The sequence below is a fragment of the Sturnira hondurensis genome, unplaced genomic scaffold (genome assembly GCF_014824575.4).
Source record: "Sturnira hondurensis isolate 20B ecotype Veracruz unplaced genomic scaffold, ASM1482457v3 Scaffold0008196, whole genome shotgun sequence".
In the NCBI taxonomy this organism is placed as follows: Eukaryota; Metazoa; Chordata; class Mammalia; order Chiroptera; family Phyllostomidae; genus Sturnira; species Sturnira hondurensis.
Window position 1 is genome coordinate 24,008,246 of NW_028080827.1, and position 20,413 is coordinate 24,028,658.

The following is a 20,413-nucleotide window of genomic DNA, read 5'->3' on the forward strand; positions in this document are numbered from 1 at the left end:
CATCCTCAGTCAGTTCTGCTTCAGGGGACCTGGAGGCCCAGCTTTCCTGAAGGCAGACGCATCTGGTCTCAGAGGTTTGGTTGTGAACCCAGACATTGTTCAGACAGAAGGAGCTTCTCAAGATCGCTCTGAGGAATGAACCCTTACAAGCTTGCAGGAAATTCTACTGGTAGTTTATTGGTCCCTGTCAACCCATCAGTGTCCTCTAGCAGATGCATCATGTACGTGCCCTGCCTGAGGACTCTTCTCACTAGGCAAGCCCACCAACCAGCCACTAAGAAAGGGGCAGCCGGGTGCAATTCCCCTTTAGTCAAATGGAACACCGGCCTCCACAGCAGCAGGTACATGCAGGACAAACACATGGAATCCCACGTATGTCTGTTCTGCATCAGGGAGCAGACAGGGAGCCCCCAGCTGAGCTCTCAGACTCTGAAATGAGCAGCACCTTGACAGTGAGGCATCAAGCCCTCCTCCAAAGGCTCGGGTGCTCTGGAGGTGGGTACCCAGCCAGACCCTTCCACTTGCGTAAACCTCTGCTGAATACAATGTGTTAGCACCAAAAATAACATTAAGAGTATTACCAATCATCAAAAGTACCAAAATGATTGAGCCTTTTCCCAGGAGGAACCCGGGAATGCTGCTTCGTCCAAACGACCTTGGCAGAAACTGCAGAGTTTACACATATGCTGCCTGCTCCATTGAAATGAAGTCATACTTTGCTATATCGTCCAACATTCTTATGGATAAATGCCCAGAAATGAACTCATAAAGTTAAATAACTTTTTCAGACCATTGATCTATGGTCTAACCTTCATTTATCCTTTAGTAAATGTCCTGTGTTGATTGGTCCTCAGATTAAAAGTTTTTTTTGAAATAAAGTATAAAATCAAAATGTTAAAAGAATTACACACGGAATCCTATACCATTATATCAAGATTAAGTGCACCTTATTGTATGAATTATTTGCAAAAAAAGGTTAAAAGCAACTCAAAAGCCTACCAATACAGGTTTGGTTAAAGAGATGACGATGCATCCACAGACCGGAATACTCTGCCGCTATACGAAAGGAAGAGGAGGCACGTTATAAGCAGGTCAGGACAGATTCCAAAACAGGTTAAGTGAAAATTAATCAAAGTTCAAAAAAGTACGCCATGCTTCGCTAAAGAAGGGAGAAATATAAGAATGTATATTTGCAGTTTATTTTTAGGTGCATTGAACAATTCCGGAACTAAGTATATGCTGAGAAGAGTGGTTATATATGGAGGAGAGGGATTGGGTTAATGGAGACATGGGCTGGGGTGGGGGGAAACATTTCATGAGGACCTGTGTATACATTTTAGTTTTGACCCACGAACACGTATTACCTAGTCAAAAAACTAAAGTAGGAAAAGATTAAATGTGCATAGTGGTAAAACTTCAGTAATTTAGGCACTACTGGCTGGGAATTTGTGGTGAGTCGAACACGCTTAAAGGCAGGGGTGGTGAATTATCTTTTCCTTCGTGAGGACGGAATGATGACCTCAGCTTTTGCAGACAAGAGAATGGGAAGGGAAGGGGACATGCTCCTATCTTCATCCCAGCTTTATTGAGGTGGAGGGTGTGTGATATGCAGAATCAGTCAAGATTTTTCTGGCTTGTAGTGGGCGTGGAGGGCATAGGGGAGGAAATGGCAATGACAATGCTGGAGAGGAGATAGAGACCAAATTATGAAGGGCCTTGAGTGCCAGGCTAAGGACTTGAATTCAGACCTAAAGGCTGGGGGAGAATTTACGTACTAGCTTTGGGTTGTGGAGACAGGTGAATCTGGAGATGCTGAGAAGTTCAGGATGCCACTGAAGAGAGAGATGTAACACTTTGCCTGTGCATTATTGCTTGTGATTGTTCTTGATTGCCCTAAAATGCACTGCCTTAATAGGCATACTATTAGAGAGTGAAGATAAAGCAATATTGTCTCATTCAAAGTGTTAACAGCAAACAGATGGCACACTCAAAGTAGGATGATTTGAGGAGGGTTTATTTACAATGTGTGGGTGTAGAGTCACTGCAAAGAATGCTGTTATAACCTAGCTCTCCTAGCAGCCTTGCTGACAGCACACACCTGGCCAGCTATGGACTGAATGTTTTCATCCCACCCCAAATTCAGATGTGAAGCCCTAATCCCTAAAGTAATGGTATTAGGAGGTGGGGCCTTTGGGAGGTAATCAGGTTTAGACGAGGCCATGTGGGGTCCTTGTGGCGGGATTAGTGCCATTATGAGAAGGGATGAGAGCTCTTTCTCTCCCTGCCTCCCTGCTTACCAGACTCATCCCACCCCCCACTCCCCCCTTCTATGTGAAGACAGGGCAAGGCAGCCATCTGCAGGACAGAAGGAGGGCTCTCACCAGAACCCAAGCATGCTGGCACCCTGATCTTGGACGTTCCAGCCTCCAGAGTCATAATGAGTTTTGTTAAGCTACCCTGCCTGTGATGTTTAGTTATGGCAGCCCAAGTTGACTAAACTAGGATGACTAAGAGAAGGCCCCCGTGGGTAAGGGCAGGGAACCGCTACTTGGATCCAGGAGTGGGAGAGTAATGTAAAACAGATTGAGAGGAGCAGCGAACTTCTGTCAGAACCTCACAGGGAGTGAGCCAGCACAGGAAACATCCTGACTCTCCTTCCCCTTCCTCCCTCCCTCCCTCTTATCTCCCAGGCACTCAGTGGGCTAAGAGGCACTGAATGTAGGTCAATCTTCAGGTACAGAAGGATGGAGCAGGGTCTAAAGGGGCAACTGATAGATACCCAGCACCAACATTATCATTAAATTTTCCTCAACTTATTCTTTCTTGTGTGTTACCTCCCTCCTTCAACAAAGTAAAAGAGAAGAATTTTGCTAGGAAAGTGTTTGAGTTAGAAAAGACTAAGTACTATAACTAATTGACTCTAAGATGCAAAATGGCTCCAGTACCTGAGAGTTTATTTCTCATTCGCATTACAGTAATAGGTAAACTCTACGGGTCAGTGGGGTGGCTCCTTGTGTAGTTATTTGAGCATTCAGGCTGATGGAGGCTCTGCTGTCCTTAACCGGTGACTTCAGGGTTGCCCGGGGGGTCATCCGAGTTCCAGCCAGCTGCAAAGGACAAAGAGCACAAAGGATCAAGCATGGGGAGTTTTAACGGGCCCAGCCAGGCAGTGGCACACACCACCTGTTCGTTTTATTGGCCAGGACCCAGTCACATGGCCATTCCTACCTATAAGGGAGGCTGGGACAAGTAGTCTAGTCCGGAAAGAACAGGAGAACGTGGTAAGGAAGCAGCTAGCATTTCTGCCTTCATAAGGAAACAATGTCCTTTAGCAAGATTGGCTTTTACTACATAATAGACTAAAGTCTAAATGAATGTATAATGTTTATGTCCAGCTCCTAACTATGAAAATTGCAAAGTGTAGGGTAGTGCATGAACTAATTACTAAAAATCTGAATCGCTAAGAACATTAAATTTTAATTTCAAAACATATAGCTCTTTTATTTTATTTTCCTTACAAGGAGACTTTTCCCTGCTTCTAATTTACACCTCTCTTTGTTGGTCATGCTTCTCCCACAACATAGGTGAATGAGCCCAATCAGGTCTTTGAAAGTTGCTACGAGAACATCAGGCAAAGATACTTCCAAGAATGACAGAAGTTGATAATGTAAGAGGATTCTGTGTAGATGGCCTGGTACTGTAGCTATAGTATTGTAATAGTATATTCCATTACGGCTCTATTAACACAACTGATCATCTCTGTGACGTTTGCTGTGTAAGCTGTCCTGTGGAAGCTCCCCGATGTTCCCCACGTGGCAGGCAAGTCCTGTGGCTGCTGTGTGCTCTTACTGTGCCCATCACAGTGAGTCACACAAACTTAGTTCCAAGTCTGTCCCATCTTGAAAGCAGATTCTCTGCCTATTGCTTCTATCCTTAGCTCCTAATGCACACGCAGGCCATACATTTAAATAAAAGAAAGAATAAATGAATATCAATGAGTGTAGCTTTATTTTGTGTCTCTGGAAATACATACTGACTGATATAATCATAGTTAACCTCAGACTTAACATTCACACACGTACCTGTTTCACCTTTCTATTTGAGGGACAAAACATAGTCAAAAACAGTCTGTGTCCTGGAGTCACTATCCTTTTATTTTTAAGATAATCTAGCTGTAACAACTATTCAACCATATTAAGGAAGGTGCCAACACAGCCTAACAATGCAAACAAGGTTATAACAAAGATGTTAAACAAGTAGAGGAAGACAAATTTGATTTGCAAAGAAGTTTTAGACAGTGTCAGCATAGCAAAGCCCGAATCTCACAACTGTTCGTCAAACTGTTATTAGTAATATCACAGTTCTTTTTAAAAACATTTTAAAATTGAGGTATGACTGACATGCCCAAAAAAGCCTTGCATATTCAGGGAGTACATTTGATGAGCTAGAAGGTAAAACATATGAAAACGTCATAAACAGTGCCATAAACTTAACCATTGCCTCTAAAAGTTTTCTCCTTCCTTCTTTTTTGTAGAAGAACACTTAACATAAGATCATTTTCCTAACAAGTGTTGAAATGTATAGTCCAATAGTGTTATTAACCACGTGCACTGGACTTAGAGTACATGTCTGGGACTGACTCTGCTTGTGTAGCTTCTGACCACTGACGCCCCCCGCCCCCGTAGCCCGGTCAACCACCACTCTACTCACTGCTCTTTATATAAACAAATTAATAGTTTGATAGACATTTGATTTTGATTAAGACATTTTTGGCTAGAATATACTTTCGTGTAACTCTGTGAGAACTACATCACAGTTTGTAGAAGTAACAGGAATGCCGTGACATTTTTCTTCATTGTATGTTTGCGTATGTTGAAGAAAAGGGTGGCACAAGGGGAAATTCGAACAGCACAGAAGGTGCCTATTTCGAAATGTCCCCTCCCACCTCTGTTCGTCTGCTCCAACGCCTGTCACCTGAGGCCAGTGAACATATATTCATGTACATCCTGAGTTTAGAGAGAATTCTAAGTATATGTAAGGAAGTTGTTCTTAAAAAGTCACATATATAGTTAGCAATATCATGTTAAAGAATTTTTATTTGGCATGCAGGGTCATAAAAAATGATCCAAGTCATTACTTTTTATGTGAGTCGTGGAGCTGATCCTTCTTTTTTTTTTTTGAAAGATTTTATTTATTTATGTTTAGAGGGGAAGGGAAGGAGAGGGAGAGAAACATCAATGTATGGTTGCTTCTCGTGCATTCCCTGCCGGGAACTGGCCTGCAACCCAGGCGTGTGCCCTGACTAGGAATCAAACCTTGATCGTCTGGTTCGAAGGCCCATGCTCAATCCACTGAGCTACACCAGCCAGGGTGGAGCTGACCCTTCTTAATTGCTTATAATCAGATGCCCAAGGGACAGGGTCTCAGAGAAATGCTTCAATCCTGGGTCAGTTCCCAGAGCTGCTGTAACAAATGACCACACACTGGGTGGCTTGCAGCAACAGAAATCATTCTGTCACGGTTCTGGAAGCCAGAAGTCTGAATTCAAGGTGTTGGCAGGGCCACACACACTCCTGAAGGATTACGGGGAAGTGTAAATACAATTTCTGCTCTGTCTTCACTTGGCCTTCTATTCTCTATATGTCTCTGGGTTTCAGATCTCCCTCTCCCCTTATAAGGACATGAGCCATTGCATTTAGGGTTCGTCCTCAATCCAAGATGATCTCATCTTGAGATCCTTAATTGCATCTGTAAGGACCTTATTTTCGAGTAAGTTCACATTCCCAGGCTGTGGGGATTAGGACTCGGACGCATCTTTTTGCAGGGCACAGCTCAACCCAGTGTACATTCCCACGTGTAGAAAGGCCACAGGTTTCTCGCTGGCCCGCCATCTGGCACTCAGGATTCCTGCAGGTACCCAAGGGGCCGGGCAGATGGCTAGTTTGCTCTAGACATGAACCAGGTCTCCATCTGGTCGACACCGAAGACATAGGCCCCTATTCTGGGATTCTCTCCCCACCCCCTGCTTCCTTCTCTCTCCCCACGAGAATTTACTGAGTGCTTACTACACGCCAGTCCTAATTCGAGGGTCCTGCAGATGTAACAGTAAGTAAAATGAAGTCCTACCCTCAATAAACTAATATTTTAGTGGGAAGACAAGTTATAAATAAAGCCTAATATGTCAGATGATAAGGGCTACAAAAACACCCGTAAGCAGGAAGGGCTAGAGAATGACCTTGTTGTAGACAAGAAGGTCACAAGAAGCACTTCTCACGAGCAGAGAGACCTGGGCGAGAGAGGGAGCCAGCCACACGGTGTGATCGTGGCAGAGGGAACAAGTGCAAAGGTCTTGGGCTCGTTGTGAAAAATAGGTCCATGAAGGCTTGATACTCTTTACAAAGTGGAGCTTTACTTTCCTGCCTTTGAGTGTGGGCTGAATTGGAAGTAAATAGAATAGGGCAGAACTGATGGTATGTTACTTGAGGTTAGGTTTTAAGAAGATTACAGTTTCCATTCTGGGTGCCTGTTCCCTCTCGGATCGCTCTCCCTGGGGGAAGCCAGCTGCCAGGAGAGCGGCTCTATGCTCTACAGAGGGGCGCATGTGGCAAGAAACTGAGGGAGGTGTCTGGCCAGCAGCCAGGGAGGAAATGAGATACTCAGTCCAAAAATCCGTGAGGACCTGGGGCTTGCCAACGACCTCGCGGGTGAGCTTAGCAGTGGGCCCTCCCCCACTGGGCCTTCAGATGAGGCGAGAGCGTCCGCTGCACGCTGGACCGCAACCTAGTCAGAGGCCCCGAGTCAGGACCACCAGCTAAGCCACTCCCGGCTTTCTGACTCTCAAAAACTGTGAGAAATAATTTAGCTTTGTTATTTTAGGCTGCTAAGTGTTGGGGTAATTTGGTATGCAGCAATACATAATTTATTTAGGCCCTGAGATTGCAGCTGCTTGCCAAGTTGGAGGAACGGCAAGGGGCTCACTGTGGCTGGAACAATGTGAGCAGGAGGAATATTGGTAAGTGATGATGTCAGAGAGCAAACAGGTGACCAGCTTACAGAGAGCTGTGAGCAACAGGTAAGACCCTGGCCGCTAATCTCAATGAGGGAAGGATCCAGACTGCAGAGTTTTGAGTAGGCGACTGGCATGATAAAAGGGCAGGCCTGATGGGACAGACAGCACGGGGGAGTGCTGGCTGTGGGAGACCATTTGGAATGCTATTGTCAGAGGGGACCACAGTGGCTTAGAGGAGGGAGCTTGGGTTAGAGAGGCCATGCTGATGGTGCTGAGAGGTGACGGGACTCCAGACAGACCCTGCTGGTGGAAAGAGTGGCACATTTCTAAAGAGCCTGGCCTGTATTCTAGAACTAGGATAATTCTATAACAATTCAGGGGGAAAGGTGAAGTAATAAAATTGGTTTCCTAAGCACTTGGCAGCTCTCTTCTCTGTCCTTTTAGCTTCTTGTCCTCACACATGTATCTGTCTCTCCCTTTCTACCTACTAAAATCTCCTACCACTGAAACAACTATGTTCTTTGCTGGTGTCGCTCAGTTGGTTGGGTGTTGTCCTGCAAAGTGAAAGGTTGCCAGTTCAATTCCCAGTCAGGGCACATGCCTGGGATGCAGGCTTGATCCTGGGTTATGGTGCACGCAAAAGCAGCCAACTTGTGTTTCTCACATCAATGTCTCTCTCTCTCTCCTCCCCTTCCCCTCTCTTTCAAATGAGAATAATAAAAACTAAAAATAAGAAATAAAAAGAAACTATGGAACCTGTTGTCATTCAGGTATAAATAAGTGATGAGACAAAAATCGATAGCATTTATTCCTTCACACTAGCAATATACAAGTAGAAAATATATGAGAAAAATAAAGATATGTTTTATAGTAGCAACAAAAAACTATCAACAAAGAGTACAGTAAGACTCTATAAGGGAAAAAATGTAAACTCTTTCATGACATAAAAGAAGATCTGAATAAATGATGAGGTTTTCCATTGTCATTAATAGAATGGTTTAATGGTATAAAAATGCAGATTCTCTATAAATTAAATCCAACCACTATAAAATGGCAGCTTTTTTGTTGTGTTTTGAGAAACATGATTTAGCTATGTCCACTTTGGGAAAGAAAGGCAAAGGGGAGACATTTGAGACACACTACTAAGCCATGCTCATTCAGGCATTATGGTACTGGTTCAAGAACAGACAAAACGGACAACTGGAACAGGATAACGAATGGCTCAGAGACAGAGCCATGTCATTGGAACTGGTCCCACATGTAAGCAGGGAAAAGGCTGGACTATTTGCTAGATGGGAAAATTGGCTTAGTATATAAAGAAAAATACAGTGGAATCCCCACCGACTGCATAAACAGATGTTGGCTGCCAGTGGACCTCTTTTCAAAGCTCTCATGAAGCCAACAGGAAGTGTGAGTGGTTAGATGGTTGTGGCCCATGTGTAAGGAGGGGCTTCTGAAAATGCAAAAAAGCCAAACCAAGAGATAAAACAAGATTTTCTGGACATTCAGATGTATCACTTTTTGCTCGCGGCTGCATCTGTGCACTGCTGGGCCACCAGGATCACCCACTCAGACCATTTTCCTTGGGTCAATTCAGTAGCTCTTTGGAGTAGTCCACTCTGCCAATTTCCCCACTCTCCAGGGAAATTCACCCCTGGAGACTCAGGCATCCCTCCAGTCCCCTGTCTGAGACACTCTGCAAATGGGGTCCCATCTTTGTCACTTCTAGAGGACCTGTAAGTGCTGCCCTTTCCTAAGTACCCAGGCTTGGGGACATACCTAATTCCAATGCCAGCCTTTATCTTAGTCTTTTCTGGTCTCATTTAAATCAGTCTTCCACGCTGGGCCTGAAGTGCAAAAACTCTTCATTTTTCATCATCAGAAGAAGAATAGTAAGGACCCCTCAACTCTTAGAATCAACACATAACAATTTAGCACCTATAACACAATGAGTAATCGAGGGGAAAGAAACACCTGATGTCACAGTTCCTCCTGCCCTCCGCCATAGCCATGAGTCTTGAAAATTCAGGGAAGTCTTTACTCCATCCAGCCCCCCACTTATTTATTCAGGGTGCCATTCTGATTCTAGTTTTATACCTAGGGCACCCTAGATATAGGACTTTTGGAATTACTCTGAGATTTGGAAATGAACATCGGTGCATTTCATGTCTTATTCTTAAGTTGTAGGCACCGTGCTGAGATGTTGGCTAAGGAGAACCCAATCCCTGCCTCAGGCTCCCCACCCCCAGGGGTGGATGACTGACACACAGAGAAATATGGCAGGGGGTGGTAAGCGCAAGGAGGTGTGTACAAACGTGATGTCTTGGGATGCCCCTGCGTATGCCAGTCACTGCAAGGCCAAGCCTCCCGGGGCAATGCAGTTGCTCTGTTTTGAAGCAAACCATACTTTCCGATAGTTTAAAATCCTGGATGAACTTGTAGAGTTCTCGAAGGTAATTAGAACTACTAGTAAGTTGTGGACATCCTCAAAAATAAGTGGTTGTAACCAACCCAATGTAAACATTACCAAAAAAAGCTAAAGGAATCAAAAGATAAGATGTATCTTCCCCCAAACTAGGCAACATCTTTCATTCTGTACTCATTGGGGAGTTTATGACTGCAAGTCACAGAGAGTCTGAGTCACACTACCTAATAAGGAAACGCAGTAACTCATGTAACAGGGACTCCAAGTCATGGCGGGGTCAGCAGGAGCATCAGTCCCCCACGGCTTCTCTGCCTCTCTTCGCTGCTGTCCACAGCACTTTGGCCGCACAATTCTTCTTCTTATCCAGCCGGGGAGAGTGCAGATGGAAGTCCTGGCGGGCCAACTTCACATGTCCGCCTCCGAATCAGAAACTGTCACCACAGGGACTGCTACCGGCTGCTTGGCTTGAACCTCAGTTACCGAAGCAAAAACTGGCAAAAGGAGGACAAGAAATGACTGAAGTTCGTTCAGATCAACTAGAGTCCCTTCCTTGAATGAGAACAGAGGAGGGGGAGCCCCGTTCCCCCGAATCTCCTGCGCTGCCTGTGAGGGGTGTTGGAGCCCTGAACGAAGGTCTGGTTCTGTCAAGAAGGAGGAACAGGAGAATGGACACAGAGTGCGCGACCAAAAGTGACAACTGCAAGCTCTGAGCTACTGTGCATACGATGAAGCGGAAGGGCTGCCAGATGCTGAGAAGATTAGTAGGGGCTGGTGAAGACGCCAGGGGGGACCTACAGGGGCAGTTTCAGACAAGTGCCCCACACGGTATGTCAGGAGAAAGAATGTACCACTCCCTTGCTGGAGATGTTGGGGACAGGATGCCTCGGCTGGATGCAGGAGCTCCCAGGGCGCAGTGAGGCGTGGCGGGGGAGGTGGGGTTCAATGCGGAAGCACACACTCTTGCTGTATTTGCAGGAAGCCATCCGTCAGTGAAGTAGGACAGGAAAAATGACCTATGAATCCTGAACAGCCCCACAGTTGTTCATCGCCACTGACTGGGGTGCAAAAAAGGCTAAAATATCACACACACACACACACACACCCTTTTGTGTGACAAGGAGCAGGGGAGAATGTTGCCGGCTGAGAGCACCGCTTCAGTTCCTGTTTTACTCTAACCTCCAAACTGGTCTTCCAGGAACGCTCGTCTCATGACCTCATCTCTGGTTCTGCCCTGTGCTGCCCGTATGTTCTTGGAGAGTTGCTTAATGTCTCTGTACTTCATTTTGCTCTTTTGCAAAATCAAGATGATAATGGTACCTACCCTCCTAGGCTGCTGTGAGGGTTAAATAAGATAATATATGTAAAGCACTTAAAGTACTTGGAACTTAGTAAGCACAATGTGATGATGGTGGTGGTAATTAAAAGGGAAATAATAAAAAAGGAAATGTACATATACCTATGAACCAGTGGGAAAAAAACAAATAGAATACTATTGCTACGGAGCTATGAAAGTTTTAAGCAACCCCTCACCTGTAAAGTACTATGGACGATGGCACCTTTGTGCCCCTGTCTTCTTCCTTTTTGAATGGAAGTGTGTCGCACAGCTCCCCTTGGCGTGTCCCACCACCATAGGTTTTAGGTGTAAGGCAGGTGACTCGTCACACTGGTTTCACAGGCCCAGGGACACAGACGAGTTGTGCTGTAGTTGTTGAACCTGGTGAACTGCCTGAGGAGCCCCCGCCATGCTTGGGCATGATTTAGATGACGAGGTTCTGGACTTCCAAGTGATACTGTAATGGGATGAGATTTTGGAGGACTCGAGAGGAGGCAGGTACGCTTTCCCTGCGGGAGGGACGTGAGTCATAGAGGGCTCGAGAGTGGACAGACTTGACGATGACCCAGTGAATCCCTGTCTCCTAGTATTCACGCCCTGTGTGATCCCCTCTTCTTAAGTGTGAGTGGGACCTGTGACTTGCTTCTAACCAGGAGAGTACGGTATAGATGACAGAATGTCTCCTCTGTCTACTGAATAAGACTGGATAAGGTCGTAGCTTCCACCCTGCTAGTGCACTCTATCGACTCCCTCCCTGGCAGGCTTTGATGAAGAGACCTGCCCCATGGAGAGCACCAGGTGGCAAGGAACGTCCAGTGGCCCCCAGCAGTTGGCAGCCAGTGAGAAGTGGAGGCCCACGATCTGATGGCCAATGAGAAACTGAACCCTGCCTGCAGGAGCAGAACAGACAACGCAATAGAGAATGGGCAGAGAGGGTGGTTCACAGAACAGAAAATACCAGTGGCTCTCAAACATGGGTAAAGATGCTCAGTGTCACTTGTAGCAAGGTGAAACCAAATTGGCCCTGGCAAGTATGGCTCAGTCAGTCCAAGTGTCGTCCCATAGACTGGAAGGTCACAGGTTCGGTTCCTGGTCAGGCACATCCCTATGTTGGGGGCTCGGCCCCTTTGGGGCAGGCACAGAGGAGACCGAATGGCGTTCCTCTTCCCCTCTTTCTAAAATCAATAAGCGTATTCTCAGGAGGATTACAAAGAAAATAAAGAAACCAAATTAAAATTACAACAAGATACCATTTTTAACCTATCAGTTGACAAAGATAAACAAGTTGGATACCCCTGAGCTGAGGAATAGGGGGAACAGGCACACAGACATGTGAATATAAATTGGCATAATCTGTGTGGAGGGCAATTTGATAAAATATCTATCAAAATATTAAAATATCAAAATATGCTATAGCAATTCCATTTCTAGAAATTTTATATACATATGTATCTGCACATGATATATGTTCAAAGACATTCACCGAAGCACGATTTGTAACAGGGAAAGGCTGAAAATAACCAACACACGTATAAACAGGATACTGTGTAAATATTGAGTGAAAACAAACAAATACACGAGGGAGTTCTATTTGTACTGATACGAAACAGTTTCCAAGTTTGTTAAAAACAGAGAATGGAACATTACGCAGTATATGTTATTGGTACCAAAATTTAGATGCATCAGACATGCTTGGACATGCAAAGAACACTTCTGGGAAAATACATAAGCAGATCCCAGCTCGCTTCCAGGATGGGGAACTAGGAGGCCAGGTGGGCAGAAATGACAAAGACACTTGTTATTCTCTAGATTTTAAAAACATTTTGTTCTATTATTGTTATTTTTTACCCTCACTTGGGGACATGCTTATTGATTTTAGCGAGAGGGAAGGGAGGGAGAAATAGAGGCAGAGAATAATCCATGTGACAGAAAAACATCAATTGTTTGCCTCTCATATGTGCCTTGACTGGGGACGGAACCTGCAGCCCAGGCCTGTGCCCTGACTGGGAATGGGACCTGTGACCCTTCGGTTTGCAGGCTGATGCCCAGCCAACCGACCAGGACTAGAATTTGAATACTTCAGATGAAATTATAAATGTACTCTCTATTCATGGTGAGTAAAAAAGTTAAAGAGAGGTTTTTGACACTAACTGGCTTCTCCTGGACTCAAAGGGAGGAGCAGTTTCAGGCAGTGAGAAAGGTCCAGTGAATGCCCCCTCTGTTGGCACAAAAGGAGAGAACGCCCACTGCGTTTTTAAAGGGCATCTTAAAATAGAGCACTGGAAAGCTCAGTGGGCTGGGCCCTGTATGATTGTTGGTTAGAGGACAGTTAGGGATCACTTTCCAAGAGGCACTCTGCAATCCTCCATATTCCAGAAGGTGTTTTTTCCTGTGAACACATTGAAGATTTGGGGAAGGCGGCTAGAAGAGCTGACGGCCTCGTGTAAAGCAGGTGGGGCTTGATGCCTCAGAGGAGTGGTCCCCATACAGCTTTTTCCATCCTCATTCCAGCCAATGCCACTGACACTCTTTCCTGGGTCCAGAACTTTGACACCAGCTCTGCAGCTGCTGCCCCGGACCCCTCCTTCCTCGTTCCCTCCCTAAGTCTGGAACAGTCCTCCCTGGCACCTCTGCAGCTGTGACTCATTGCAAATGCTTTGCATTCCGGGATGTTCTGCAGGGTTTTGGGTCTCCCTTGTGGCCTGAAGCATTAGGCAAGTTGAAAGCAAGTTGAAAAAGAGGCTCCACAGCTGCCAAAACATTGCAAGGATGAGGGGGAAAACTGTTAAGAAAACTGAAAAGGTTTTGTGCCGCCAGGATCCCAGACAGCCGCTCCCTGGCTTGGGCCTGCTGGTAACTTGAGCAGGGCTGGGGGACACGTGGAGGCTGAGTCCAGGGCCTGTCCAAGCCCCAGTGAGGCCCATTCATACATCTAGAAGCACTGCACGCCATCTGGAGACCATCTCCATCTGTCCGTCCTAGAAGGACTGGCTTGAAGCTGCTCTGAAAAGCAGAAATGCATGTGTCTCATTCAGAAATGTTTCCAATATGAGTTAACCTTTAATTCACTGGAATTATTTTGTTAGCTTATTCTTTCTCCCTGCCACCTAAGGCTGTACACAATTTAGGTTTACATTCAGACTCTTTGACATCAACTTTTAAAACAGTAGTTGTTCTTTTTTTTTTTCTTCCTTAAAGCTTTGGAACCCTATACTGAAGACTTTGTGTAAGAGACGTAAGTGCCAACCTGCCCAGGTTAATGGAACAGGGACGGGTAGGAACTGGGGAGAGAAAAGCCCTGCCCACTCACCTTCACCTTCTTTCCTTTCCTGTCCCTCTATGCAGACTCCAGTGGGGCATTTTTTAAAAAGTCTTTTAAATAAATTTTATCAGGATAAATTTAAATATAATAAAATACAGTTTGATGAGTTTTGACAAATGTATGCACTCATGTAAGGCATAATTTGAAGCTACTGGCTTAATAGATATGAACACAATGAAATAAATGTACATGTTTAAATGGGGAGATCAACAATATTTAATATTCACTTATGTTGTCTCATGAAGGCCCCTTTATGATCATACAAATAACACTATTCAATTATTTTCCCTTGGATTTCATAGAAGAATGCAACTTGGATTAATGGGAAACAAAGTTGAAGTAAAATATAATGAATTGCTCAATTTCCAATAATTTCTTCTTCTGTGTAAGAAATATTAGTTCCCAAAAGAACTTTTTAAAAAGAGATTTTGAAAGTCATTATGCATTTTTTGAACTGGGAGTTTTAATTCATCCCTTGGTTGACGCCTCCTATAAAAGATGGGGGTAATAATATTCTGATACATTCTCCCATCTTTGTTTCTTCTCTCCCCAACTTTGATACTATTTTTCTTATATTGATGAGTTTGTAACACTAACTCTGATACTATTTTTGATACTATTTTGATAGTATCAACTTTGATACTATTTTTCTTATATTGATGAGTTTGTAACTTTGATACTATTTTTCTTATATTGATGAGTTTGTAACACTAACATTCTGTTTTGTGACAGTCCAACACTTTGTAGTGGTCTCCATGTAGATGGATTTGCTATTTCCCAAAAGCCTTTTATATGGCTTTTGTGTTCTCTTTTTCCTCATTTGAATTCCCTTAAATGCCAGGATCTCACCAAGTAGTGTCTTTTGAGAGAGGCTTGTGGGCACCGTCTTTCCTGTGTCTCGTGTGTTTGGGAAAGTCTGCTTCACTTGTGAGCTAGAATGACAGCTTATCTGGAGACGATGTTCTTGGGCCACACTCCTTTAGGCATTGCTCCTGTTTCTGATGTCAGATTCTGAGGTCAGTCCACCCCCTGTAGATGATTTCGTATCCTTTGTCTCAGTGCTTGAAGAACTCTTTTTGACTTTTTTTTTTACTTTTGGATTTCAATAGGTAGGCCAAGATACGTTCACTATTGGGTGTTCTCCCATGTGAAGTTTTCTGAAACGCAGAGTGTTCTCAAACTCTGCCGACTCACTCTGTTCTGTTTCAGGGATATTCTCTTGGATATTTTTGTTAATTTGATGGGGTTTATATTTCAGGGACTCCATTTGTGACTATATTAGATAAGCATTAGTCTCCATTACCTACCTCCTCCTTGCTACTTACTCTAAATCTCTCAGGGTTTTCTTAACCTATTTACTGTGATTATACCCAAACCTTTGCTCTATATTACTAATACAAGTTTTAGTTCTTTTTTACCGTTTCCTCGCTGTTTTTACTTAATTAGTTTTATAACTATGTTGTTTTGCCCTCATTTTTTTCCAGCTCATTCTGCTTTTTTACTCTTTTTTATCATGGGGGATTTGAGCTCTTATTTAATTTGTGTTCTTAAAATATTATTTTGTGGCATAAAGCATTTGTAGGCCATCCCTTTGTTTCTATGGTTATTCTCAGTCAAGCCCTTTATCTATCATGTTTACACTCTTTTCCTTTCTTTGAATTGTTTTAAAAGCAAGCATATTTGTAAAACTGCTCTGAAATTTTTTTCATAGTGTTCACATTTTATTTGGATTTTCTATGTTCCATTTGCTTTGAGTCAGGATCCTTTTTCTGTATAAATTTCTGAAACCAGTCTGCTCTCCTCTCCACAATTTGAGGACTGCAAATATTGTGTTTTCACACTTTTCTGTCTGTGCTGTGAGCACAGAATATCAGAATATTTGGACTCTGCTTTTCTAAAATTTTATTTAATATCCTGTACCAGTTTTCTTCCGTCCAATTGGAGGTCGTATCCTCTTCTTGGAGGGTGAAATATTTTTGAGTTTAGAATTTTTTAACAATCAGGATTAAGCATTTAAACTGGGATGAAACAACAAGTAATACGGATGGCTTCATAACCTTTCTTTGGCAATTCGTTCTTGAAATTCATGGTATCTGGTGATATATGTTGTTTTACAATGTAAAAAAGCGATGTGTTTATTTCATGGGGCATCAAGGGGTCCTTTTTTACCTGTATATCTCTGGCAGCCTCTGTTGTCTAAATGTTAAAGATAATTTTTATAGTAAATAATTTCGAACTTACGGAAAAATTGCAAGAATAGCTTTCTAAGCCATGTGAGAGCAGACTGCCCTGGATCACACCTCCCCGATGTGGTCATGGAGGGTTCCCTTTCTTCTCCTTCCATTATCCCTGGTCTATGGAGACTAGTAAGAAACAAATAAGACATTATAAAAATAATATTGTGAAGTTAGCATTTATTTCCCAAAGCACAATAGTTTACTTCTGATTCCTATTCTCTTTGGGACATGAAGAAAAGAAAATGTATGTTTCCAGTCTTTTTTTTTTTTAAAGATTTTATTTATTTATTTATCTTTAGAGGGGAAGGGAAGGAGAGAGGGAGAGAAACATCAATGTATGGTTGCTTCTCATGCATCCCCTGCTGGGAACTGGCCCCTGCTGGGAACTGGCCTGCAACCCAGGCATGTGTCCTGACTGGGAATCGAACTGCGATCGTGTGGTTCGCAGGCCCGCGCTCAATCCACTGAGCTACACCAGCCAGGGCACAATAGTTTACTTCTGATTCCTATTCTCTTTGGGACATGAAGAACAGAAAATGTATGTTTCCAGTCTTTATTCCCTGATCTCATTGTCTCTATACTCCTGGTGGCTACTGGACAGAGCCTGTGAAGTAGCAAAATTGAAAGGTTTAGTAGATTGGTAGATAAGGCTACTGGTGGAGAGCTAGTCTATCTAGATAGTTGCAAGGCATCTGACAAAAACCTTTCTTAATATCTGCTACGTAAGGGTCAGGACAGACGTGTGTGTGCTGGGTAATTAGATGATGAGGAGAAACGGAGCTGTTCGGACAACCACTTCCTGAGGATTAACATGTGGTCCTCAAACGAGAGGGAAGCCTGGTCACAATGCTTTCTTCTGCCCCTATGCAGTGCAGTCCTGTGACTGAGTCTAGAGAAACGTGGAAGACCAGCTTCGAAAGTGCGTTGCAGTGGAAACTCGGGAATTCAAACTATTGGAATGGCCCTGGTGAGGTAGCTCAGTTCGTTAGAGCATCCTCTCGATACGCCAAGGCTGTGGGTTTGATTCCAGGTCAGGGCTCATACACGAATCAACCAATGAATGCCTAAGTAAGTGGAACAGCAAAATCAATGTTTCTCTCTCTCTCAAATCAATAAATAAAAATTTTAAAAACTAACTGGATGACAGAATCATTACTTGAAAGGTATTCTCAAGTGATAAATCTAAATTAACAAAATGGAATTTTACATATAGTGTTTATTATTTGGGTTGCCCAGTGTCCAAAAGGGTTTTGTATCTGGGAGGAACACTGACATAATAATAGGGAAGCAGGCCTCTTCACTGTGGAGGGGAAAAGGGCAGTTATCTTCCTGGGAGCGTGAGCCAGGATAAGACCTAAGCCCAGCCAACCAAGTGCTCCCACCTGGGACTTGATACCCCGAGGGGGTGACGACAGGGCTCAGGTCAATTAGGGACCATTCGGGGTGGCTCTGCAGGGAGGAGAGTCTGGAAGGGCAAGATGCAAATCCAATGACAGCAAAGCCCAGCACAGGGGGGGTGGGTATCTAGGGGTGCCGATGCCAGTTGTGGGGTGGCACTTGGTGGTATGTGGCTCATCCTGAGCAGCCTCCTCCTGTGGTGACATCTCATCCGAGTCTTGCCTCCCATGGGTCCTATCTGATCCATTTCCACCTTTTTTTGCNGATACCCCGAGGGGGTGATGACAGGGCTCAGGTCAATTAGGGACCGTTTGGGGTGGCTCTGCAGGGAGGAGAGTCTGGAAGGGCAAGATGCAAATCCAATGACAGCAAAGCCCAGCACAGGGGGGGTGGGTATCTAGGGGTGCCGATGCCAGTTGTGGGGTGGCACTTAGTGGTATGTGGCTCATCCTGAGCAGCCTCCTCCTGTGGTGACATCTCATCCGAGCCTTGCCTCCCATGGGTCCTATCTGATCCATTTCCACCTTTTTTTGCTTCTAGAAGCTACTGACACCTATCTAGTACATTCCATTTCTGCTTAAGGAACCATAGTTGGTTGCTGTTATTTACAATCAAGAGGGTTAACAAATATCAAATACAATCCATCTGAGTCCAGGATCCAAAACTCAGCTGAGAAGACCTGAGTACTGACAATCACTGTGAAAAGACCTAGGAATCTTAGCGCACTGTGATGGAACGTGTGCCCATAAAGTGGCTGCAGGGGGCAGGGCGAAGAAGGTGGGAGCCTACTTCATCATTCTCCCCCTCTCGTTAACCCCAACTAGGGCATATTTAACTGACCAAAGGGTTTATTTTGATGCAGACAGGGACAAATTAAGGTGTACAGTTGGAGTGATGTTACCACTGTGATAATTTCATAAAAAGGTAATGGTGCAAAGACAGATGCAAAACAGCCTTAAAAATTGAACAACATCCCACACACAAGTTCTTGGCTCTGTGTGTGTATTACAGAAAGTGAGAGAAAGTGAGAGCTGAGATTTTCCAGATGGGACAAGGATGAGAAATGAGTGTTGTTTGGACACTAGCTTCTATCACCAGTAGAATGATCCTGGAGGGACCACTTCCCAGGCTCTGACCAGACTGGAAAACACTCCACTGTCAGGGGGGCAGGTATCTTCTTCCCCCAAAGTGTTTGTAAACTGACTAGTTGCACCAGAGACTCCAGAGGACTCACCATTTCCATGATGGAAGAAATACAAGATTTAAATTTACTGAAATATTCCAAAGGTGTGCAATTGTATTCTTGCTTTGCCTTCTGATTTCCAATGTGTTCAAATGAGTAACAAGCCCCAAACCCTGCTCTTTCCTTGAAACTTCACAATGAGTTTAAGGCTACTTCTATCACCAGAGTGTCCCTGAGGAGAATATGGATTATGATGAATTCGCTATTTTAAGTAAGAAATGATCATTGTATCTTATTTGTGCATGTGTTACTTGCATGTTTCTTTCAACGTCTACATGGAATGTAAGGGTTAAAATAAGAAGGATATTTTGCATTTGGGAGAAGTCGAAACCTCCGAAGGTAATTAAACTCCTTTGCCAGCCTGTATGTGAACTGGTTCTGCCATTCCCAGAACCCCCTGGCATCAAGAACGGAGAGAAGTGGAACCATGGAGGCCTCTCCGCCTTCAGCTCTCCTTGGCAGAGCACACGGGGCCAAGGCTTCTCCTTGGGAAATACAATCTGGCGATTCAATGCAGGCAGCATTTAGAGAGCCAAAAAGAGCTTCATTCAGACTCAGGAGGGTTTCTACAAATAATGCTGCTGCGAGAATCTTTCTGACTACTGAGCATGCATATTAACGAGCTTAACTTTTGTTCCTTGTTTTTAGTTATGGCAAATAATCTGAGTTAAGCCATTTCCCCTTCTCCCTGTCCTGTCTCGTGACACAAATTTCTGCAAAGTCTGACTGAGGCTAGTAGAGCACTCGGTACCAGTAGAACAGGCTGTGAGTTCCTTCAGGTGGGGACTGGGAGCAGCGGAGAGAGGGAAGGTTGGCTTTTTGGGAAGTTTTCTCTCCCCAGCACCTAGGACAGTCACACGCACAAAGCAATGGACTGTTGAACTGATTGAACTGAATTAAAAGAAGTAGGACTGTTTCATCATTATATAAAAACCACACACAAATAAGGAATACCTGCTAGGTTGCTAAAGAATTAAATTAATAGATAAAGCACATTTTTGGCAGGGAGAGAAGCTAGGGATGTATTTCTCCTTAGTCTTCATATTATAGCTTGGACCAATGTATAATAATTAATGACAAAATAAGGAAATAGTCCTGCCAGGTGGTGCAGTTGGTTAGAGTATCATCCCGATACGTCAAGGTTGTGGGTTCGACCTCCAGTCAGGGCACATACAAGAATCAATTAATGACTGCGTAAATAAGTGAAACAACAAATCTCTCTCTCTTCCCCCTCTCTCTCTACAATCAGCCTATCAATAAAAAGAAGAAAGAAACAGAGGAAGGCCATTTTAAAGAAAGGCAATAAAAACAGCATCTTTTTTATTCTAATTGTCATATTAGGTTTGTTGCTTAGAAAAAAATGAATTGCCAACAATTCTAAAATCAAAAACCACAAGACAGTTAATTTATAATTACGTTTAACTTAAAAAATAATTACGAGTTTCC